Genomic DNA, 26274 nt, shown 5'->3' on the forward strand with positions numbered 1-26274 from the left:
AACTTCCAGAGCTAAAGAATATATGTGATCAAATCCTGCATGCTCAAAGAGTACCAACCAAAAGAGACCCAAGAAAAACCACCCCAAGACACATCCTAGTCACAATGACAAATCCCACAGATAGAGACAGAATTCTGAAAACAGCAAGATCAAAAGGGGAAATTACATTCAAGCAAGCATCCTTGAGATTTACAGCAGACCTGTCACCAGAAACACTCAATGCCAGAAAGCAGTGGTGGGATATTGTGACAAGACTGAATGAAATGAATGCTTCACCTAGAATACTGTACCCAGCAAAACTCACTTTCCGGTTTGACGGAAGAATACATGGTTTCACAGACAAAAAACAGCTCAGAAACTTTATAGACTCAAAAACAATCTTAAGAGAAAAACTGAAAGACCTAATTTAAAACAAGACTAACCAAAAGACACACCAAATTTCGATATAAAGATGGCATTAAATCCCAGGACAATTCTTTCTCTCAACGTCAATGGACTAAATGCACCAGTCAAGAGACACAGAGTGGCTAAATGGATCAAAAAACTCAATCCAACCTTCTGCTGCCTACAAGAAACGCACCTGAATAGTCAGAACAAACATAGACTCAAAATAAAAGGCTGGAGAAAAATTATCCAAGCAAACAACACCCATAAAAAAGCTGGAGTGGCCATACTAATATCAGATAATGCAAACTTTATACTCAGGAAGGTTGTAAGGGACAAAGATGGACATTTTATATTAATCAAGGGGTATGTAGAGCAGGAAGAAATAACTCTCCTAAACATATATGCACCAAATGAGGGGCCAGCAAAATATTTAAAACAACTGTTCACAAATCTGAAAAACAATATCAATAATAACACAATAATTGTGGGGGACCTCAACACTGCTTTGTCAACACTGGATAGGTCAACCAGACTGAAACCCAACAAGAATATACTAGACCTGAGGAGAGAAATGGAAGAAAGAGGCCTAGTGGATATATATAGGACACTCCATCCCCAGAAACCTGGATACACATTCTTCTCCAATGTACATGGGACATTCTCCAGGATAGACTACATGCTGGCACATAAAACATACCTCCATAAGATCAAGAGGATAGAAATTTTGCAGACTACCTTCGCTGACCACAAGGCTCTGAAATTATTTGTGAATTCCAAAGGGACTCAGAAGAAAAACTTTAACACCTGGAAGTTAAACAACCTCATATTCAATAACCAGTGGGTCCGAGATGAAATCAAGGAGGAAATCAAAAGGTTCCTGGAAACAAATGACAATAAAGACACAAACTATCAGAACTTATGGGACACAGCAAAAGCAGTACTGAGAGGAAAATTTATAGCTTTGCAAGCACACATCAGGAAGAAAGAAGGAGCTTACCTGAGTAGCTTAATGACACAGCTAATAGAACTAGAAAGTACTCAACAAAAGGACCCAAAAATAGGAAGACAGAAGGAAATAACAAAGCTGAGAGCAGAAATCAACGAAGTGGAAACCCAAAAAACAATCCGAAAGATCAACAAAAGCAGAAGTTGGTTCTTTGAAAAAATAAACAAGATTGATAGACCACTGGCAAACCTAACAAAGAAAGAGAGAGAGAGAAACTTGATAACTCGTATTAGGAATGAAAAAGGAGAGATCACTACTGATATGACAGAGATTCAAAGGGTAATCAGAAACTACTTTGAAAAACTCTATGCCACTAAAAATGAGAACCTGGAAGAAATGGATAAATTCTTGGACTCTTATAATCTTCCACGGTTGAAAGAAGAGGATGTAGCATATCTAAACACCCCCATCACCATTGATGAAATAAAAATGGTAATCAAAAGTCTGCCCAAAAACAAAAGCGCAGGCCCAGATGGATTCACTAATGAATTCTATCAAACTTTCCAAGAGGAACTACTACCAATCCTGGCAAGACTCTTTCATGAAATTGAACAAGTGGAAACACTCCCAAATAGCTTTTATGAAGCCAACATCACCCTGATACCTAAACCAGACAGAGATGCTACGAAAAAAGAAAATTACAGACCAATATCACTGATGAATGCAGATGCAAAGATCCTCAACAAAATCCTGGCAAATAGGATTCAATACCTCATTAAGAAGATCATCCACTACGATCAAGTAGGTTTCATCCCAAGAATGCAAGGATGGTTTAACATCCGTAAGTCTATCAACATAATACACAACATCAATAACAAGAAAAATAAAAACCACATGATCATATCAATAGATGCAGAGAAAGCATTTGATAAGGTCCAACACCCATTCTTGATCAAAACTCTCAGCAAGATGGGAATGGAAGGAACCTTTCTCAATATAGTGAAGGCCATCTACCACAAGCCAGTGGCAAATATTATCCTCAATGGAGAAAAACTAAAAGCCTTCCCTCTAAATTCTGGCACAAGACAAGGCTGTCCTCTCTCACCACTCCTATTCAACATAGCACTGGAAGTACTTGCTATAGCGATTAGGCAAGAAAAAGATATCAAGGGAATCCAGATAGGAAAGGAAGAAGTCAAGCTCTCACTGTTTGCAGATGACATGATACTCTACTTAGAAAACCCTAAAGACTCTACCAAAAAGCTTCTAGAAACAATAGACTCATATAGCAAGGTGGCAGGCTACAAAATTAACACACAAAAATCAATGGCCTTTCTATTCGCCAATAGTAATAAGGAAGAAATGGACATTAAGAAAACAACCCCATTCACAATAGTGCCACACAAACTCAAATATCTTGGAATCAACTTGACTAAAAATGTGAAGGACCTATACAAAGAAAACTATAAAACTCTGCTCCAAGAAATAAGAGAGGACACGCGGAAATGGAAACACATACCCTGCTCATGGATTGGCAGGATTAACATCATCAAAATGGCAATACTCCCCAAGGCATTATACAGATTCAATGCTATCACTCTAAAGATACCCATGACATTCTTCAAAGAAGTGGATCAGGCACTTTTGAAATTTGTTTGGAACAATAAACACCCTAGAATAGCTAAAGCAGTCATTGGGAAAAAGAATATGGGAGGAATTACTTTCCCCAACTTTAAACTTTACTACAAAGCAATAGTTATCAAAACAGCATGGTATTGGAATAAGGACAGACCCTCAGATCAGTAGAATAGGCTTGAATACTCAGAAAATGTTCCCCAGACATACAATCACCTAATTTTTGATAAAGGAGCAGGAAATCCTAAATGGAGCCAGGAAAGCCTCTTCAACAAGTGGTGTTGGCACAACTGGCTAGCCACTTGCAAAAAAATTAAACTTAGACCCCCAGCTAACATCATGTACGAAGGTAAAATCCAAATGGATTAAAGACCTCGATATCAGACCCCAAACCATAAGATATATAGAACAACACATAGGCAAAACTCTCCAGGACATTGAGACTACAGGCATCTTCAAGGAGGAAACTGCACTCTCCAAGCAAGTGAAAGCAGAGATTAACAGATGGGAATATATTAAGTTGAGAAGCTTCTGCACCTCAAAGGAAATAGTGCCCAGGATACAAGAGCCAACCACTGAGTGGGAGAAACTATTCACCCAATACCCATCAGATAAGGGGCTAATCTCTAAAATATACAAGGCACTGACAGAAATTTACAAGAAAAAAACATCTAATCCCATCAAAAAATGGGGAGAAGAAATGAACAGACACTTTGACAAAGAAGAAATACAAATGGCCAAAAGACACATGAAGAAATGCTCCACATCACTAATCATCAGGGAGACGCAAATCAAAACAACAATGAGATACCACCTCACACCACAGAGAATGGCACACATCACAAAGAATGAGAACAAACAGTGCTGGCGGGGATGTGGAGAGAAAGGAACCCTTATCCACTGCTGGTGGGAATGCCGTCTAGTTCAACCTTTATGGAAAGCAATATGGAGATTCCTCCAAAAACTGGAAATCGAGCTCCCATACGATCCAGCTATACCACTCCTAGGAATATACCCTAAGAACACAAAAATACAATACAAAAATCCCTTCCTTACACCTATATTCATTGCAGCACTATTTACCATAGCAAGACTCTGGAAACAACCAAGATGCCCTTCAACAGACGAATGGCTAAAGAAACTGTGGTACATATACACAATGGAATATTATGCAGCTGTCAGGAGAGATGAAGTCATGAAATTTTCCTATACATGGATGTACACAGAATCTATTATGCTGAGTGAAATAAGTCAGAGAGAGAGAGAAAAATGCAGAATGATCTCACTCATCTATGGGTTTTAAGAAAAATGAAAGACATTCTTGCAATAATAAATTTCAGACACAAAAGAGAAAAGAGCTGGAAGTTCCAGCTCACCTCAGGAAGCTCACCACAAAGAGTGATGAGTTTAGTTAGAGAAATAACTACATTTTGAACTGTCCTAATATTGAGAATGTATGAGGGAAATGCAGAGCCTGTTTAGAGTACAGGCAGGGGTCGGGTGGGGAGGAGGGAGATTTGGGACATGGGTGATGGGAATGTTGCACTGGTGATGGGTGGTGTTCCTTTTATGACTGAAACCCAAACACAATCATGTATGTAATCAAGGTGTTTAAATAAAAAAAAAAGAAATTAACATTAGTGACAGATGTTAACTATCATTACAATGAACAGTTGATTCGTACTGCCTTTAGAACAAAAATAAATGGCTTTGATGATCAAAAAAAAAGGGGGGGGGGAATTCTGTGATAGTGTAATCAGTCAGTGGAAAATTGGGATGGAGGAGGGTCTAAAACAGAACAAAGTAATGTGTAGAAAACTTGAGGGTAGTGTTTAAAAAATGTATGGTCAAACTGGATTGTTATTGTATGTCTCTAAATTAGAAATTATCTAATGTTTTTGTATAGAGAATTCTATGAAAAAGGAACTTAGATTCTCCAGACTCATGTGAAAGTGTTCTTAGGAAATTGGACTTATAGAAATTACAGGAAATCAAAAGGTTTTTTAAATGGGATTTAAAATTACATGCATAATTATTGTTCTCTATGGTCTACAAATTGAGAAATATTGCTTTTTCTATTTTTTTGGCACTTTCAGTATTTTTGATGCTTCATAATATTATGTTGATTTGCATAAATACAGGCAGAAACTTTTTTCCCTCTGAAATGGGGATTACTCCTCATGAAGACAGGGAATCTTAAAAGTCAGTTGAGGGGAGGAAAGATAGCATGAAGGTAGGGCATTTGCCTTGCATGCAGAAGGACGGTGGTTCAAATCCTGGCATCCCATATGGTCCCCTAAGCCTGCCAGGAGTGATTTCTGAGCATAGAGCTAGGAGTAACCCCTGAGTACTGCTGGATGTGACTCAAAAACAAAACAAAACAAAAAAGTCATCTAGGGGACCCCAGAGCCCTCTTTCAGAAAAAAAGAGTTGAAAGGGGTTGGGATTAAGGGATAAGCAGGTCCAATACTGTTAAAAGTGATCTCAGGGAGACCAGAGAGGTAGATTGGCCTGGCAAAATCGAAGATCGTCTAGGAGTGTCTAGAGTGTCTAGATCTGCACCGACTGGCTGCAGCCTGGGTCCTGCTCTCAGCATTGAGAAAAGTTCTGGAGAGATGCCAGCACCCTTCTGCCTCTCTACTCTGCTGTCCTGCATTTTCGGCCTGATTTCACCCTTGGTGCGGCTCATCAGCCAGCCTGCCTTCCTGTGAACTTTCCGGGGAGTCTGCCTTCCCGTGAGCCTTCCGTGGAGGTGAGTCGACACGCCAGAAAGGGAGGAGCCACTGAACTTCGCTGGATCTCAGATGCCAGCACCCTTCTGCCTCTCTACTCTGCTGTCCTGCATTTTTGGCCTGATTTCATCCTGGGTGCAGCCCATCTGCCAGCCTGCCTTCCTGTGAGCCTTCCGTGGAGGTGAGTCGACACGCCCAGAAAGGGAGAAGCCAGAGGAGCACGGTTGCTCCGCTCCCCTTAGCGACGGTGCACAGCATTTAGCCAATGAATACAATCACAACACGTAGAAAAACACGCAGTACTAGTGTGACAATGGGGAAACAACATGGGCCAGTGCCAGACATAGAGAATGAAGATGGCAACTCTGATGACTTGAACATGATCAACCACCTAGTCAGTCTCTCAGATAAGGAGTTTAGAGTTGCAATATGGAACATGTTCAAAGAACTCAAACAAAGTATAGAAGAGAAAACTAAAAAGAATCAGGAGAATATGAAGATAGAAATGAGAAAACTCCAAACGGAAATTTCAGATCAAATAACAGGTCTGAGAAACTCAGTAGATGAATTGAAGAAAAACATGTTTGAGATTTCCCACAGGTTAACAGCAGCTGAGGATAGAATCAGTACACTGGAAGATGAGATACATAACAATTACATACAGCAGAAGAAATTGGAAAAAAGCCTCAAAGCAAATGATCAAACAATGGAAAAATTACTCAAAGAATGGGAACAGATGAAAATAGAAGTCTATGATAAGCTCAACAGAAACAACCTAAGAATCATTGGAGTCCCAGAGACTCAGGAAGAGAAAAGTTCTGGAGATTGGCATCTCTCCAGGGTTGAGACAGGCTCCCTCTGGGACACTTCCTATAGAGATTGGGAAGCCACCTTCTATCTCATCATTTGATCTGACCTTTGCATCTTTACTTAGGACATGCTTGGGTAACCTTGACATGACTGGTAAAGTATTAATGTCTTTATTGGTAAATCACCAATCCCCAGAAAATTTCTGTAAATAATGAGGTGCCCCAAATGGAGATTTCTCCAGTCTTTCTGGGTTTGTGCAGAGGAGCAAGCCAAGTTTATTTAGGTATCTGGCAAGGCTCAATGTGAAGGTGGAGAGAAAAACTATTTTTCTATAGCTGATTAAATTAAATTCATTCTAGTGGACTTAACTTAAAGCCTACTCCTCTTGGGTAACTCATATGAAAATGTAATTTCTGGTTGTAATAGAACTGTCATAAGGAACTGAAAACTATACATGTGATCACTAGTCTGGCTAGAACTTTACCAAGGAGAACTTATGCTGAATAGGACAGTAGGAGAAGTAACTTAGAGCTGTGTTTTATTTGCTGTTACTGAACCTAGTGGGAGTCCTGGGTCTCCTCTCCAGGCAACATCTGTAACACTAGAGAGCATATCCTGGGGAAGACTGGCAGTATGACCTCACATTTACCAAAAATACTCAGGAAACAAGTATAATGCTATGATGTTTTGGGTTCTATTGCTTAACTTATGTGTCATCATACCAAAGATGCTCTTCTGCTCTGTCCTCCCAAGGATAGAAAGGACCATTTACTGCTCAAGGGCTTAATTCGTTTAAGTAATATTCCCCTGTCTAATTGATTTGATCTTTTTTAGATGTTGAAACTGCAGAACTAAATCAGTCAATTGCCTCATTAAGAGCTAAGGTAGCATGATATTTCACCCCTTCTTATAGGTAGAGTTTAAAGTCCTTTGCCAGCCTAAAGAAGTTACAGAGGATGGACCTTTGCTCACACTTCTCTTTAATAGCTTCTAAGGTGGTGAAATCGCTAGAGAAAATGTGAAACAGGAAGGTCTGCAGGAATAAGGGCAAGAAGGGCCATGGAACTCAACCAGCTAAGGCCATTGACATCAATTGAAAATTACAATATGTCTATCTACCCAAGAAGTTGGGCAAGTAGAAAGAATTAATTGGACACTAAGGATGGGTGGTGGAAAAAAATAAGGAGCAAAGATTGTGGTTACCCTCGGTAATGTTAAGGTAAAAAAAGAATTAGCACCAGGTGTGCAGGAAAGGCAACAACCTCTGTTGTCCTTTCAGGCAGCTGGATTTTAGGACTCCATGTTGTTCTCTCCACTCCAACAGCTGTTTAAGTTGCTGGATTGAAGAAGACTCAAGAACCTCCTTTTTCTTTCTGGTGGAGAGTCACTTCCTGAATGAGAAGAAGCCCCTGCAGATACAGCTGACTCAGCTCCCAGGACCAGGACAGAATGCAGATAGTCCTGATGCTCCTGCTGACAGCAGTGACAGCGACTGCTGGACGATCAGCAAGAAGGAACACCTGATCTGCTTGTGAACTATACTTGTACTCTTACCCAGACTGTGGATGGGTGGTGGTGGTGAGTAAAATTGTCACCCTGGGGATCCTCTTTCTATACTTTGACTTATGTGATTTGTTTGGGATTTATCTCCTGCTCTGAAATGTAAGTTTTATAAAAGAAGTGGGTACCAAACCATGGGTTCAGGTGCTAGAATAGGAAAGTTTTCCTGAGATTATTTTTATTTTATGAGTGTCCAGAAGGAAGTCCCTCAAAATGTGGGGGAAATATTAAGGGAGAGGTGGACTTTCTCTGCAGGGTATAGAATATGTCAGGGAAGCCACCTGGAAGCACAGAAGGAGCCACACCCTGAGGCTTCAGGTAGAGTTTGGGGAGTGCTGTTAACCAGAGCTGTCTTGGCCCAACTATCAGTAGTCTTTAAGAGAATGTGCCCAGACTAACTTTTTGGTAGAGAAGCATCAGTTAAGACAATTTAAGGAGAGGGGAGCCTGCAGTTCAACACTGCCTTAAGGTGCCAGTGTAAGCTCCACCATCAAACATGGAGTATAAGAGAGCCTAGGAACACACTTCCCCAGAAATTGCCAAAGATGGTTGATCATGCATATATCTAGAGCACTCCCTGAACTCATTAACAGAAGTGGCCCTGCAGAACAGGAGGAGTTTTGACTTAAGGTTCTTTAAACAAGATGGACTGCGTATGGGCCCAAAAAGAACAGACCAGGGATCCGCCAGGGGATGCTGCAGCAAGTGAAGGCCAAATTGCAGGAATGAAAAGATTCTGCCTCCTGGTATGTGAACAGTGTATAAACAGTATGTGAACAGTGTGTAAACAGTATGTGAACAATATGTGAACAGTGCTTCACTAATCACCCTGAATAATTTCCCTGGATAGGCCACTGTTTATTCTTTTTTTGTAATGCTCTTAATAGTTCCTTGCATAACTAATTCCTCACCCACTTTATTCAGACATGCATAGGTGCAGTTAAGATGCTTGTGGTAAGGTCTCAGTATAAGCAAGGACAGGACGAGGAATCTCAGAAGAGTCAAGGATTTGACTCAGGTCCATGAAAGAGGAGGGAAAGTGGGGCCCTGGGTTCTGAACAAGGAGGGACACCATTTTGTAAGTACCACATGTCAGGCTTCTCTTAGATTCTGAACAAGGAGGGACACCATTTTTTGTTTGTTTGTTTTTGGGCCACACCCGGTGATGCTCAGTGGCTACTCCTGGCTATGCGCTCAGAAGTCGTTCCTGGCTTGGGGGACCATATGGGAAGCCGGGGGATCGAACCGCCTAAGGCTAGTGCAGGAAAGGCAGGCACTTTACCTCTAGCGCCACTGCCCGGCCCCAGGGACACCATTTTGTAAGGACTGCATGTTATAAGCCACATGTTAAGCTTTTTCAAGCCTTTTTCCATTAACACTGCCCTAAGGTACCTGGCCATACTAGGAAAGCTATCAAGAAAGGACACAAGGAAGCAGTAGGAAGATACCTTAGACAATCATTTAAAAGATCATCAGAAGCTAGAACTTCCCTATATAACTTTCCTCTATAATCTGAATTGTGACCTTGGGCATGGTCATCTTCTCTGGGAGACAGCCCTGATCAGTCAGTATGGGGCTTGTGGCTGACAGAATAAAGTTTTGTTAAGCTTAAAGGAAAGAAAGAAAGAAGAAGAAAGAAAGAAAGAAAGAAAGAAAGAAAGAAAGAAAGAAAGAAAGAAAGAAAGAAAGAAAGAAAGAAAGAAAGAAAGAAAGAAAGAAAGAAAGAAAGAAAGAAAGAAAGAAAGAAAGAAAGAAAGAAAGAAAGAAAGAAAGAAAGAAAAGAAGGAGGGAAGGAAGGAGCGAGAGAGAGAAAGAAAGAAAAAGAAAGAAAAAAGAAAGAAAGAAAGAAAGAAGGAAGGAAGGAGCGAGAAAGAGAAAGAAAGAAAGAAGAAAAGAAAGAAGGAAGAAAGGAGCGAGAGAGAAAGAAAGAAAGAAAAGAAAGAAAGAAAGAAGGAAGGAAGGAGCGAGAAAGAGAAAGAAAGAAAGAAAGAAAAGAAAGAAAGAAAGAAAGAAGAAAGAAAAAGAAAGAAGAAAGAAAGAAAGAAAGAAAGAAGGAAGGAAGGAAGGAAAGAAGAAAGAAAGAAAGAGAAAGAAGAAAGAAAGAAAGAAAGAAAGAAAGAAAGAAGAAAAAGAAAGAAAGAAAGAAAGAAAGAAAGAAAGAAAGAAAGAAAGAAAGAAAGAAAGAAAGAAAGAAAGAAAGAAAGAAAGAAAGAAAGAAAGAAAGGAAAGAAAGAAAGAAAGAAAGAAAGAAAGAGAGAGAGAGAGAGAGAGAGAGAGAGAGAGAGAGAGAGAGAGAAACTCATTCATGAGATGGAGACCACCTGTATTAGGAAACAGAGACTCTTATGGCCCCCGGCCAGATATAAGCAAGCTACTTCCCTTTAAGGGTGAAGATGTCAGTTATGAGGTGGCCCATATAACCCAAAAGCCAGGGGTTTTTGATTGCTCCCCTCACTCCCAACAACAGAGGGTTTGAAACAGGGTTTAGGGCCAGAGTGATGATAGCACAGCAGGTAGGGCATTTGCCTTGCATGCAGCTGAAAGGGGTTCAATCCCTGACATCCCACAGTGTCACCCAAGCCTGGTAGGAGTTATTTCTGGGTGCAGAGTCAGGAGTAACCCCTGAGCACCACAGGGTATGGCCCCAAAACAGAAAACAAACAACAACAACCAAAAGAAATAAGGTTTAATCAAGGGAGAGGCAAATCAGGGAGGCCAGCGGAAGGTTAAAACTAGAACAAGGAGTGAGCTAGGGAAAGGACCAAAGAGAAAGAGAAATAGTAGCAGAAGCAGCAGGAGCTGGGAGTTCAGCAGGCAGTTTTTTCTGCAATTCATCAGCGACCATCCAGCAGGAACAATCTAGCAGTGGGAGAGGCGGCCTCCAGCACTTCTGCCCCAGCCTTACATATCAGACCCTTGGCACAACTGTCCTTGGAAGGCAGTTATAAGGGGCACCTTATAACTGATGTCTTCGCCCTTAAAGGGATAGTAGCATGTTTTATGGCAGGCCAGGGGCCATAAGCATCTTTGTTTCCTTATAAACAAAGGTTTATAGGTTTAAAGGTTTATAAGGGTCAAATAGTGGGCTATATGGATAACAGAATGAGATACTGTTCTAATTATGTTCTAACCATGTTGTAATTATAGTTGTTTTGTGACATTTTTGTTCTTAAAAGATAAACATATCTTCATTGTCTAGCAAAGCATATTACACTTTGGAGGTACCTGGCACATTATGCATGACTGGAATAATCCTTTTTTAGCTTGTAAGTGTGGAGTTATGTTTAACTGTGTTGGCACTGCCATCATCATACCCCCTTCCATTTTTCCTTTTTCTTTTATAATTTATTGAATCAGTATGAAACACAAAGTTATTTATGTTTGAGTCCCAGTCATACAATGTTCAAACACCCAATCCTTCACCAGTGTCCACTTCCTTACACCAATGTCCCCAGTTTCCTTCACCCCCAGCTTGCCTCTAAGGCAAACACTTTCCCTTTTCTTTTTAGGCACTGTGGTTTGCAATACTTTTAGTAAAAGAGTATCATGCATATCACTTGACCACCTTTCACCACCCAGTTCTCATCCAGAGACCACTTACCCTCATCATTATCAGATATAGTGGTCCCTTTCCTGTTTTAACCTCCTTTCCCACGTTATGGAAAGCTGCTTACTAAATTTACTTTATTTAAAGAGCATGTATCACATAGTTGACCTAGTTGATCATAATACATTTGTTTCTAGATAAGTGGTAACAAATTTAATTTAAAAAAAATAAAGGGGAAAATGAATGAAGGAAAGAGAAAAAGAATTACAGCGACAAGCAAATTTGTGAAAATTATTGAAACTCCAATGAGGTCATTAAGTGATTGTCAGAAAGTTTAGTAAATTCTTGTTGCTAGTTGACCATTCTGTTACTTTATTTGTTTCTGGACAATCATAGGATTCAAATACACATTGGTGTCTAGATTGGTGTTTTTTTAATAGGGATGACAGTATTAAACAAAAATGGGTTTATCGCAGTACAGGAATTTCAAGCTCTATTGCTATTACTATTTGTGGGGCATGTTTTAGGCTTCCAGGTCTTCTGGAAGTTTGAGAAGGGGTTGGAGAAGGGTGCCTACTTTCACTCCAAAAAAATCCTGGTGATATCAGCCCAAATACCAGCATTACTGGAGTTTTGTTCAGATTGGTATCTCTGCAGAGAGCAGTATAGGAGTAGTGAAGCAGGGCCATTTGCTGAAGCAGAGCCATTGGTGAAGCAGCGAATGTGGGTTATGGTTGCAGCAAGTTTTTCTATAAATTGATATAAAAGATTTTTGCATCTTTTTCTATGCTTTGTGCAATTTTCATCTTAATAGCAATAACATAAACAACAAATATCTTAATCTGTTTAAAAGATCATCAATATTTTCTTTTTCTTTTCTTGGTTTTTGGGCCACAACTTGCAGTGTTCAAGCGTTACCCTGATTTTGCACTAAGATATTACTCCTGGTGGGCTGGGAACTATATAAGATGCCTGTGCTATAGCTCTGTTCCCAGAGGTCATCAATATTTTCTCCAATGAAATTTTACAAGTTTCTTTGGTAACTCTTAGTTCATAGACTTAGCACAGAGTTTGTGAGATTTACCTACATAATTCATATTTTAGTTGTGAAATGAGAATTTTAAAAATGTTTTTCAAACTGATCAGTAAGATGCAAAAAAATTTCAGATACCTTTCTTACACTCAAAAATCAAATGAAAATGAATTAAAGAGGGCTGGAGAAATAGCACAGTGGTAGGCATTTGCCTTGCATGCAGCCGACCTGGGACAGACCTAGGTTCAATTGCCGGCATCTCATATGTCCCCAGAGCCTGCCAGGAGCAATTTCTGAGTGCAGAGCCAGGAGTAACCCGAGTGCTGCTGGATGTGACCCCCCAAAAAATGAATTAAAGACTTCAATATCAAACCCAAAGCTATAAGCAGAATGTTTCATGACGTTGCAGTTTTAAATGATTTGAAACTGAAACAAAGATAAATGGGACAAGTGAAAAAGCTTCTGTACCACAAAATACATGATGAACAGAAAAGTAAGGGACTGCAGATTTGTGAGCTGGGCACTTTTGGTCATGTGCAGCAACAGTGAGATTCTAAGATGAGTGATATTTTGAAGGGCAAGAAGATTTTTGTCCAGAAGTGTGCTTAGTGGCATACCCTGGAGAAGGGAAGTAAGTACAAAACTGGGCTGAATTTCTCTGGTCTGTTTGGGTGGAAGACGGGTCAGACTCCTGAATTCTCTTATAGTGATGCTAACAAGAACAAAGGCATCACTTCGGGAGATTCCATGCTGATCAAGTATTTGGGGGAATCCCAAGAAGTACATCCTTGGAACAAAATTGATCTTTGCTAGCATTAAGAAGACCAAAAGGGCAGAATTAATAGCTTAATAGTTGGCACCACCTTATTACAAAAATGTCTCATGACTTCTTTTATGTATAACATATTTAATTCCATCTTGAATTTAATTCCATATTGAATTCCATCAGAATTCAGATCATGAGTGGCTAGTGTAGCGTATTTTTGCTGAACTATGCTGATTTAAGTAAGATTGGCTTGTATTTAAATGACATGATCAGCTTTTTGAATTTTGATAACTCCTGGTCAGCAAGTGCAAATCACTGTTTGCTCCTTCTAAAGAAATGATTGAACATAATTGGTCACATTCACCTTTCAAGAACTGGGAATTGCCATTACATATCTGTGAGAGAATAGTTTTCTATTTTCAGATTTCTATAACTGGCTATATTAATATATCAAAAGGTTGAGGAAATTGCCGTCTCCTAGAACAAGACGACTCGTCTGTGTTTTAGGCTGTGTTCATTAGCCTGGTAAAGGAAAAAACAGGATAAGATAACAGACCCAGGAGTAAACCAGGAGCATTGATGAATGTGACCCACCCACCCCCCAAAAAGGAGAGAGCTAGATATTCAAACCAAAGAGTCAACAGCACAGAAATCATCAGACCCAAACTTTAACAAACAAATTTTTAAAATGCCTGTCAAGATGGCAGGCTGGAGGAAAGTTATCACTGCTGGTGTGATTCCTGCTGAAGCATCATATGCCTAAAACTCAGTGTGAATAACTTTATGAATCACAGTGTCTTAATAAAACAAACAAGTTCAGCAATAACAGTATTTACCTATATTTAAAATTGTTACATATATTGAAATAAAGATTATAATTTTCTAGAAAAAATAATTTGAGGTTATGAAACTTTTCTCATGGCAAATTTTTGGTGAATGTACACTTTTTTTTTTTTGGTTTTTTGGGTCATACCTGTTTGACGCTCAGGGGTTACTCCTGGCTATGCACTCAGAAATTGCTCCTGGATTGGGGGGACCATATGGGACGCCAGGGGATCGAACCACGGTCCGTCCTACACTAGCGCTTGCAAGGCAGACACTTTACCTCTAGCACCACCTTCCCGGCCCCGAATGTATACTTTTTATTTTGAATTACATTCAACTAGAAATAATTTCCCCTGTGATGTTTTGTTTCATTTGTTTTTTGCTTGAGGCCTGTCCAGCAATGCTAGAAGACACTATATCAAAACCCTGTGGTTCTCAGGAAGCCAGGGGCTTTTAGGAATTGAACTTGGGTCCTGTGCACTCTAGGCATATGCTTGTGCCCAATAAGCTCTTTTCCTAACCATGATTTTTTCTTTGACCATACCCTAAGAGTTATCTGCAAATTGTTGAGCATTTGTGACTTTCATAGATATCTGATGACATTTATTTCTTATTTAACTCTCTTGCTGTCACAGAACATACTATGTGAAATTTCAGGCTCTTAGAAACTGGTCAAACTTGTTTTATAAGATCAAGAATGTTTTTTATTCTTGACAAATGATTCGTGTTATTGAAAATAATGTGTACACTGATGTTATCAAATGTAATGTTCTATAAATACCTACAAAGTCATAAAAAGTTAAGATAGTTTAGAAACCAGAGAGATGGTACAGTAGGTAAGGCATTTGCCTTGCATGTGGCCTATTTCAAATTGAATTCAGGCACCAGATGCAGTTTCCCAAGTATTGCAGGAATGATTCCTGATTAAAGTGCCAGGAGTTACACCCCCAAATTAAAAATCATCAGCATCTGCTATGAGAAAGAGGCTCAAATTGATTGCTGGTGGAAATGCAGACTGGTTTAGCCTTTTTAGACACTCCTTAAAAAAAAATTAGAAATTGAGCTCCCATAAGATCCAGCAATGCTACTGGGAATCTAAGGGGCCCAAAAGCACAGTACAGAAAAGGAATCTTCAATCACATGTTCATTGAAGCACTATTCATAGTAGTTAAAATCTGGAAACAACCCAAGTGCTCAAGAGCATATGAGTACATCTACACAATGAAATATTATGCAACTGTTAGGAAAAATAAAGTATCTTCCTTCCTCCAAGAAAGACTGACAACTGCAATCACACCCACATATGCAGTTGCTGTTTTCCAACTGGCTTCTTCCAAAGGCTAGACAGCTGAGTAAACGTCCTAAAATTCATAGTGTTGAAGCTTTGAATTTCTGGACGAGTTCATTTGTTTGATCATCCGTAACAGAACACCCCAATTTAATAGACTGGACATATAACAACAGTAGTTTATTAAATTTTCTGCCATTGTATTAATGACATCATTGCTGATACAATAATTTTCACAAATGAGCTTGCTACTGTACTTTTTCTTTTTCTCTTCTCTTTCATTTTATTTTTTCTTTCTATATTTTTCAACAACTTTGCTTTCACTTATCTGGAAACAATTGTATTATGATCAACTATGCCAAATATGTGATGCATTTTCTTTAAATAATAAAAAAGATATTATGGTAATAATACCCAAAGACAATAGAGATGGGGTACAGGATGACTAGTTTATGGTAGGAAGCTAGCTACAAAGAGGAGCTAAGAATTGCAATTAGAGCAGAGCAGAGACCATTATGACAGAAAGAGCTGGAAGAGATTACTCTGGACAATAACTGAGTCTAAAAGGAGGCAACACAATATGCATGATGTTCTTTCAGTAATGATATTGCAAATAACAGTGCCTTAAAGGAAAAGAGAGAAGAAAATTGTCTTCCTTTGAGACAGATTGGAGGGGAGAAATGGAAGGAAACTGGGGATAATGGTTGTGGAAACATGTAATGATGAAGATCATGAACAACTTTGTAATTGTGCATCTCATGGTGATTCAATTAAAAATCACCATGAACTAATTAAAGTGAAAAAATTTAAGAAACAAAATAAAAATAAAAAACCATCAGAGGAGGGGCCGGAGTAATAGTGGTAGGGTGTTTGCCTTGCACATGGCTGACTAAGATGGATCTGGGTTCGATCCCCACCATCGCATATGGCCCCCCGAATCCAGGAGCAATTTCTGAACACAAGCACCACTGGGCGTGGCCAAAAACAAACCAAAAAAAAAAAAAGAAAGAAAGAAAAATACCATCAGAGGGCAAAACGATAGCACAGCAGGTAGGGCATTTGCTTTGTATGCAACAGACCTGGGTTTGATCTCTCAGTATACCAAATGGTCCCCCAATACCACTAGAAGTAATTTCTGAGTGCAGAGCCAGGAGTTAAACCCTGAGTACCATGAAGTGTGGCCAAAATTTTTTTTCAATATGTTTCACAAGTAAAGCTTCAACATGTATCTAAGGGAAGGCATGAATACAAAGAAATCATAAGAACTGCTTCTTTGAATCCTCACACCCACTAGGGCCACATTCATTCTCTCCCCAGTGCACACTGATTCCAGTGATTCCATCCTGACCACTTTTAAGCAAGGTATTGAGAATGGACCCAGAGATCTTGGGGAAAGTCTAGCTGAGGATTTTCCTGTGAAACCAGTCAATTCATGTGTCTACAACAAATACAGAGATCAAATCACAAACCCATCGAGCTCTTCTAAAGCTTGAAAGGTTGTTAATCCCAAGACTATGAAAACTTTTCCTGGGGCCGGGCGGTGGCGCTAGAGGTAAGGTGCCTGCCTTGCCTGCGCTAGCCTTGGACGGACCGCGGTTCGATCCCCCGGTGTCCCATATGGTCCCCCAAGCCAGGAGCGACTTCTGAGCGCATAGCCAGGAGTAACCCCTGAGCATCACTGGGTGTGGCCCAAAAAACAAAAAAAAAAAAAAAAGAAAGAAAACTTTTCCTGGTCTGAAAATACTAGGAAATGAGCATAACAAGTGCAAAGTCACAGGCTTTTGGAGAGAAGCAAATTAAATGGCACACGTAAAAGAAGTGTTATCAAGAGTTCACCACCACCCCATCCCACAATGAGACCATCTGAGGCTGAATCCAAGACATTAAACAAGAAATGTAACTGTTTATTGCAAACAAATCAAATCAAAGAATGTGGGTAGGATGAAATCTACCCCAGACATGACATTTCAAAAAAACAAACAAAAAAAAAAAAACACACACATCCTTCTTGGTGATGGAGCAAAGGCTCAATGAGAACTTCCACAACTCAGTCAACCTAACTTGCTTCAAGACTTCTTTAAGAGGTAATGGTAAGTGCTATACAGGGATATGCCCAAGCCAAACAGTATGGTGATGAAGGAGAAGCCAATGAGCGTGTAGATGGCCTTTCGCTTCTCCATTCTCCCACTGACCAGGCAGCGATAGGAACCAAGGCAGTAATCAGTACTGCATTGAATGGTAGACTGTTTCATCAGGGGCAGATGTTGGTACAAGAGAAAATATGAAAGCAAACACTGTGCGGCCATCATCAGGAGTAAGAAGAAAAGGTAGAAAAGCCAGTCCCTCCTCTTGTGTTGGTAGTTCAGAGAAGACTTTGAACAAGGAGCCCGCTCCTGAATCTCCACGTCACTTCCCACTGATTCCACCAACTTGTCATTGCTATTATTATTATTATTATTATTAGATTGACTACCGGCCATGAAGGTTTCAAAAAGCACAAAGAGGCCCAGGCATACTGAGAAAAAATAGAGCCAAATTCCTGTCACAGGAACACGAAAAACATTTTCAAAACACGCAGTTACACAGAAGTCGGTTATGTTTCCATGGCACTCGAAATCTTCCAGGATGGTGGTCCAGGGCATTTGGACCACATGCATCACAAACGCATAGACAGCAAAGAAGCCGAACCACAGATGTTGCCCTAAATAGCGAGATGTGTTACGAACTACAAAGTAAAACAATGGGATCAGGGCTACCACTGCAGGCAGAGCCATCTCTGTAGACTGATGTGTCCTGGAAGGAAACAGGGAGGCAAGTGTTAGAAAGCAAGAACAGGCGCTGTGAACTGTGATCAAGTCTGCTGGCGGCCACCAGCAGCCCCAGGTTTCATGTCTTCAGGGTGTTAAGGGCCAGCTTCGGGTCTGTCCACCCTCCTGGGCCAACTCTCCCAGAAAACGAAGTTATGTGGGGCTCAGAGATAGTTCCATGGCGAGGACTGACAGCTGACCCCGGCTGAAACCCCAGAACCCCACATGGTACCCTGAGCAGGGGAATGATCCCTGCGACAAGGCCAGGAGTAAGCCCTGACCACCCCCGGGGTGAAGGAGAGCGTTGGTGTCCTACCCACGGCTCTTTTCTTCCTCCAGCAACCGAGAGGAAGCCGTTGAGCTTCCTAGCAAAGACTGAGTGGTGGTGACAGCGGCTTCTCCTGGATCTCAGGGATGCTCGGAGCCTCAATCTGCGTGACTCAAGAAGGACCAATGGCTCTTCATCAACGGCCACTTCGTAGAAGCTCCCGCCTCTTTGCGCCATTGGTTAGGCCACCTGCCTATCTTCAATGGTTTCTACTTACTAATCAATTCTTAGAAAGCAGGTGGCAAAGAATCTTAAGATCAACTGTCTCGTTTGTCATGCCCTGCCTATCTTAGTTTTTAGTAAGCATCTCTTAGAAAACAGGAGAAAAAAGTATCTCAAGATCGGCTGGAATGATAGCAATGTGGATAGGGCGTTTGCCTTGTACTGACCGACCAGGGTTCAATCCCCATATGGTCCCCCTGAGCCTGACGGTGTAACCTCGGAAATTCAACAAGAATCTCAACATCAATTCTACTGTGGGCCAAAGCTATATAGTACATCAAGTTGGGTACTTGCATCCTGGGCCTTTGATCCCTGGCACCACACCTGGAACCAACCATTCATTGGGAAAAACTTTAAAACACATCCCAGTTCTCTATATAAAAGAGAGTGACTTGAGGGTCTGGAACCTGCACTGCATCAGATTTCTGATATTCCCTACATGCTCCTTTTCCTCAGCTCTGTTTCTGATTTGTAATATTTGCAGTCTGAACACAGAACAAACTATCGGTGAATTCCTCAGAGAGCATTTTATTTATATCTCTCACTCTTTTCAAATGTTCAACCTGCTCTCCTTCACTCTCATTTCACTTGAAATGAAAAAACAAGCAAAGGTCATCACAGAAACTCCTTTAGTGTCCACCTTGACAATGAGTCAAGGATCTTGGCCATTAGATGTTGACCATGACCCTCTCTTACCTGAACCCTCACTTCCTGTTACTCTACACACCTCTCTTCTCATGCACATTTGGTTCCCCTAGCTGGTCTCGAATAATTTTCTCAGCTCTTCCCTACAGCCAAGTTCTTTTTTTATTTTAATTTACTTTATTTAAAGATCATGTATCACATACTTGATATAGTTGATCATGATATATTTGTTTCCAGGTAAGTGGCAGCAAAATTTTTAAGAAAAGATAAAGAAATAGAAAGGGGCAGTGAAATGGTATTGAGTGCAGCAGGCATGACTTCAGCAAGGCAACTTAGTCTGCCCTCTCTTCCAAAGATTGCTGGCTTTCAGCTGGGTGATTTTCCTTGTGACACTTCTTCCTTTTTGGGGGATACGTTCAGTGGTGCTCAGGGGTTACTCCTGGTTCTGCACTCAGAAATTACCTCTGGGGGGAGGAGAAATAGCACAGTGGTAGGGCATTTGCCTTGTACATGGCCAACCTGAAATGGACCCAGGTTATGTCCCCTGAATCTGCCAGGAGCGATTTCTGAGCACAGAGCCAGGAGTAACCCCTGAGCATCACTGGATGTGGCCCAAAAACCAACAGATAAATAAATAAATAAATAAATAAATAAATAAATACATAAATGCTTAAAAAAAAAACAAGAAAGAACTTATCTCTGGCAGTCTTAAGGGATGATATGGGATGCTGGGTATTGAACCAGGTCATGCACACGCAAGACAAATTCCCTACCTGCTGTGCTATCGTTTGGCCCCAATAAGCTTCTTTTTCATTTTTCTCCTTTATCAAAGATTGACTAACCATATATTTGAGGGTATCTTTCTGGATTTTTTAATTCTATTCTACGAATCAGAGGGTCTGTCTCTATTACCGTCCACCACACTATTTTAATTACAGCTGCTGTGTAATATACAATATGAGTTAGGAGAAAGTGATGATCCCATTTTCTTTTCCCAAAGGGTTGCTTAGGCTCTAGGGGGAAGGGGGTGGGATCATTCTTTAAAATGGTAGTTTGTAGAATGGGGAAGTAGAACAAGGATTAGGGATAAAATCATGTACCTGATTCTAGTTTGATACTTCCACAACATGGTCCCAGAATACCACTGGTTATAGTCTTAGAAATCCTGAGTGGTTGGTCACACCCTGCCTTTACTCAAAACAAAGGTGTTCTCCAATTTCTTCTTCCTTTTTGAGTCCTTTTACTTGTAAAAATCCACCTGAGGGCTCCCTGTGTGTGACACCAGGCGGGGAAAATCCGCGAAAGTACACCGGCCCAGTGGGGCTCAGCTGTGAAAGACTGTGAGTGTGACCTGTCTATGTCTGTCTACTGTCCTCTTGCGTGAAACTCTTGCGAGTGGGGCAAAAAGAGCCTCCAGAAACCTCGCTCGCCCAGACGCCATTTTCAGGGAGGGACTTCAGAGCATAAAAACCGGCTAACCTTACAAAAGCTGGCTCCCTGTGTGTGACACCAGGCGGGGAAAATTCGCGAAAGTACACCGGCCCAGTGGGGCTCGGCTGTGAAAGACTGTGAGTGTGACCTGTCTATGTCTGTCTACTGTCCTCTTGCGTGAAACTCTTGCGAGTGGGGCAAAAAGAGGCTCAGAGGAGCACGGCCGCTCCGCTTCGCTACGCGGCTGTGCACTCTTTCTAAGGAAAGAACTCCATTGCAACAAGAAGGAAAAATCACACTAAGAACGGCGCTATATCACAGAAGCAAACATTTCTCTCTGGACTGTCTTCTCTGTTGCATGCTCGGGCCTAAGATTTGACCCAGTGTGAGGCTTCATCCACGGAGGACTCCCCTCCCTTAGAGGCAAGTCAGCCCATCCAGAAAGGGAGGAGCCAGAGGAGTGTGCTGCCTACATCATATAGACAATGAATACCACCACAACACGTAGAAAAACCCACAATACAAGTGTGACAATGGGGAAACAACGCAGGCCAGCATCAGACATAGAGAATGAAGATGACAATTCTGAGGACCAGATAATGACTGAACAACTAATCAACCTCTCAGATAAGGACTTTAGACTAGCAATATGGAAGGTGCTCAACAGACTCCAAGAAACCATGGATCGAGTTGAACAGAACACTAATAAGAACCAAGAAAATATGAAGGCAGAAATGACAAAACTCCAAACTGAAATAACATGTCAACTAACAGGACTGAAAAAGTCAGTAAACGAAGTGAATGACAAAATGGATAAGCTCTGGGACAGGGTATCAGAAGCTGAGAATAGACTTGGTGCTGTGGAAGATGAGATACATAACAATTCCATACAGCAGGAGAGATTGGACAAAAAACTTAAAGCAAATGAGCAGACAATGGAAAAATTAGTCAAAGAATGGGAACAGACAAAAATAGAAGTCTATGATAAGATCAACAGAAACAACTTAAGAATCATTGGAGTCCCAGAGACCCAGGAAGAAAATTTCCAGGAAGAATCAATGGTCAAGAACATCATTAAAGAGAAACTTCCAGAGCTAAAGAATATATGTGATCAAATCCTGCATGCCCAAAGAGTACCAACCAAAAGAGACCCCAGAAAAACCACCCCAAGACACATCCTAGTCACAATGACAAATCCCACAGATAGAGACAGAATTCTGAAAACAGCAAGATCAAAAGGGGAAATCATGTTCAAGCAAGCTTCCCTGAGATTTACAGCAGACCTGTCACCAGAAACGCTCAATGCCAGAAAGCAGTGGTGGGATATTGTGACAAGACTGAATGAAATGAATGCTTCACCCAGAATACTATACCCAGCAAAACTCACTTTCCGGTTTGATGGAAGAATACAGGGTTTCACAGACAAAAAACAGCTCAGAAACTTCACAGACACAAAACCAGTCTTAAGAGAAAAACTGAAAGACCTAATCTAAGACAAGACTACCCAAAAGACACACCAAATTTTGAAATAAAGATGGCGTTAAATCCCAGGACAATTCTTTCTCTCAACGTCAATGGACTAAATGCACCAGTTAAGAGACACAGAGTGGCTAAATGGATCAAAAAACTCAATCCAACCTTCTGCTGCCTACAAGAAACGCACCTGAATAGTCAGAACAAACATAGACTCAAAATAAAAGGCTGGAGAAAAGTTATCCAAGCAAACAACACCCATAAAAAAGCTGGAGTGGCCATACTAATATCAGATAATGCAAACTTTATACTCAGGAAGGTTGTAAGGGACAAAGACGGACATTTTATATTAATCAAGGGGTACGTAGAGCAGGAAGAATTCACTCTCCTAAACATATATGCACCGAATGAGGGGCCAGCAAAATATTTAATACAACTGTTGACAAATCTGAAAAATAATATCAACAACAACACAATAATTGTGGGGGACCTTAACACGGCTTTGTCAACACTGGACAGGTCAACCAGACTGAAACCCAACAAGAATATACTAGACCTGAGGAGAGAAATGGAAGAAAGAGGCCTAGTGGATATATATAGGACACTCCATCCCCAGAAACCTGGATACACATTCTTCTCCAATGTACATGGGACATTCTCCAGGATAGACTACATGCTGGCACATAAAACATACCTCCATAAGATCAAGAGGATAGAAATTTTGCAGACTACCTTCGCTGACCACAAGGCTCTGAAATTATTTGTGAACTCCAAAGGGACTCAGAAGAAACACTTTAACACCTGGAAGTTAAACAGCCTCATGCTCAATAACCAGTGGGTCCGAGATGAAATCAAGGAGGAAATAAAAAGGTTCCTGGAAACAAATGACAATAAAGACACAAACTCTCAGAACTTATGGGACACAGCAAAAGCAGTACTGAGAGGAAAATTTATAGCTTTGCAAGCACACATCAGGAAGGAAGAAGGAGCTTACCTGAGTAGCTTAATGACACAGCTAATAGAACTAGAAAGTGCTCAACAAAAGGACCCAAAAATAGGGAGACAGAAGGAAATAACAAAGCTGAGAGCAGAAATCAATGAAGTGGAAACCCAAAAAACAATCCGAAAGATCAACGAAAGCAGAAGTTGGTTCTTTGAAAAAATAAACAAGATTGATAGACCACTGGCAAACCTAACAAAGAAAGAGAGAGAGAGAAACTTGATAACTCGTATCAGGAATGAAAAAGGAGAGATCACTACTGATATGACAGAGATTCAAAGGGTAATCAGAAACTACTTTGAAAAACTCTACGCCACTAAAAATGAGAACCTGGAAGAAATGGATAAATTCTTGGACTCTTATAATCTTCCACGGTTGAAGGAAGAGGATGTAGCATATCTAAACACCCCCATCACCATTGATGAAATTAAAACAGTAATCAAATGTCTGCCGAAAAACAAAAGCCCAGGTCCAGATGGATTCACTAATGAATTCTATCAAACTTTCCAAGAGGAACTACTGCCAATCTTGGCAAGACTCTTTCATGAAATTGAACAAACAGAAACACTTCCAAATAGCTTTTATGAAGCCAACATCACCTTGATACCTAAACCAGACAGAGACGCTACCAAAAAAGAAAATTACAGACCAATATCACTGATGAATGCAGATGCAAAGATCCTCAACAAAATCCTGGCAAATAGGATTCAATGCCTCATTAAGAAGATCATCCACTACGATCAAGTAGGTTTCATCCCAGGAATGCAAGGCTGGTTTAACATCCGTAAATCTATCAACATAATACACAACATCAATAACAAGAAAAATAAAAACCACATGATCATATCAATAGATGCAGAGAAAGCATTTGATAAGGTCCAACACCCATTCTTGATCAAAACTCTCAGCAAGATGGGAATGGAGGGAACCTTTCTCAATATAGTGAAGGCCATCTACCACAAGCCAGTGGCAAATATTATCCTCAATGGAGAAAAACTGAAAGCTTTCCCTCTAAATTCTGGCACAAGACAAGGCTGTCCTCTCTCACCACTCCTATTCAACATAGCACTGGAAGTACTTGCTATAGCGATTAGGCAAGAAAAGGATATCAAGGGAATCCAGATAGGAAAGGAAGAAGTCAAGCTCTCACTGTTTGCAGATGACATGATACTCTACTTAGAAAACCCTAAAGACTCTATCAAAAAGCTTCTAGAAACAATAGACTCATATAGCAAGGTGGCAGGCTACAAAATTAACACACAAAAATCAATGGCCTTTCTATATACCAATAGTAATAAGGATGAAATGGACATTAAGAAAACAACCCCATTCACAATAGTACCACACAAACTCAAATATCTTGGAATCAACTTGACTAAATATGTGAAGGACCTATACAAAGAAAACTATAAAACTCTGCTCCAAGAAATAAGAGAGGACACACGGAAATGGAAACACATACCCTGCTCATGGATTGGCAGGATTAACATCATCAAAATGTCAATACTCCCCAAGGCATTATACAGATTTAATGCCATCCCTCTAAAGATACCCATGACATTCTTCAAAGAAGTGGATCAGACACTTTTGAAATTCATTTGGAACAATAAACACCCTCGAATAGCTAAAGCAATCATTGGGAAAAAGAATATGGGAGGAATTACTTTTCCCAACTTTAAACTGTACTACAAAGCAACAGTTATCAAAACAGCATGGTATTGGAATAAGGATAGGTCCTCAGATCAGTGGAATAGGCTTGAATACTCAGAAAATGTTCCCCAGAGATACAACCATCTAATTTTTGATAAAGGAGCAGGAAATCCTAAATGGAGCAGGGAAAGCCTCTTCAACAAGTGGTGTTGGCACAATTGGATAGCCACTTGCAAAAAATTAAACTTAGACCCCCAGCTAACATCATGTACAAAGGTAAAATCCAAATGGATTAAAGACCTCGATATCAGCCCCAAAACCATAAGATATATAGAACAGCACATAGGCAAAACACTACAGGACATTACAGGCATCTTCAAGGAGGAAACTGCACTCTCCAAGCAAGTGAAAGCAGAGATTAACAGATGGGAATATATTAAGCTGAGAAGCTTCTGCACCTCAAAGGAAATAGTGCCCAGGATACAAGAGCCACCCACTGAGTGGGAGAAACTATTCACCCAATACCCATCAGACAAGGGGCTAATCTCCAAAATATACAAGGCACTGACAGAACTTTACAAGAAAAAAACATCTAACCCCATCAAAAAATGGGGAGAAGAAATGAACAGACACTTTGACAAAGAAGAAATACGCATGGCCAAAAGACACATGAAAAAATGTTCCACATCACTAATCATCAGGGAGATGCAAATCAAAACAACGATGAGATACCACCTCACACCCCAGAGAATGGCACACATCACAAAGAATGAGAATAAACAGTGTTGGCGGGGATGTGGAGAGAAAGGAACTCTTATCCACTGCTGGTGGGAATGCTGTCTAGTTCAACCTTTATGGAAAGCGATATGGAGATTCCTCCAAAAACTGGAAATCGAGCTCCCATACGATCCAGCTATACCACTCCTAGGAATATACCCTAGGAACACAAAAATACAATACAAAAACCCCTTCCTTACACCTATATTCATTGCAGCTCTATTTACCATAGCAAGACTCTGGAAACAACCAAGATGCCCTTCAACAGACGAATGGCTAAAGAAACTGTGGTACATATACACAATGGAATATTATGCAGCTGTCAGGAGAGATGAAGTCATGAAATTTTCCTATACATGGATGTACATGGAATCTATTATGCTGAGTGAAATAAGTCAGAGAGAGAGAGAAA

The 26274-nt window shown here is 40.5% G+C and overlaps 2 protein-coding genes across 2 annotated transcripts in view; one reads left to right on the forward strand and one right to left on the reverse strand.

Annotated features, from left to right (window-relative positions):
• Positions 1-26274, forward strand: part of SLC4A8 (solute carrier family 4 member 8) — an 829308-nt gene that overhangs the window by 131502 nt on the left and 671532 nt on the right. The window lies entirely within an intron of this gene.
• The window catches only part of SLC11A2 (solute carrier family 11 member 2), a 54245-nt gene continuing 47810 nt past the window's right edge, over positions 19840-26274 (reverse strand). Inside the window, exon 18 of the mRNA XM_049783399.1 lies at positions 19840-19995. The gene's annotated coding sequence lies outside the window, so the exon portion shown is untranslated. The remainder of the gene's footprint in view (positions 19996-26274) is intronic.

This window comes from Suncus etruscus, chromosome 11, assembly GCF_024139225.1.
Source record: "Suncus etruscus isolate mSunEtr1 chromosome 11, mSunEtr1.pri.cur, whole genome shotgun sequence".
NCBI lineage: Eukaryota > Metazoa > Chordata > Mammalia > Eulipotyphla > Soricidae > Suncus > Suncus etruscus.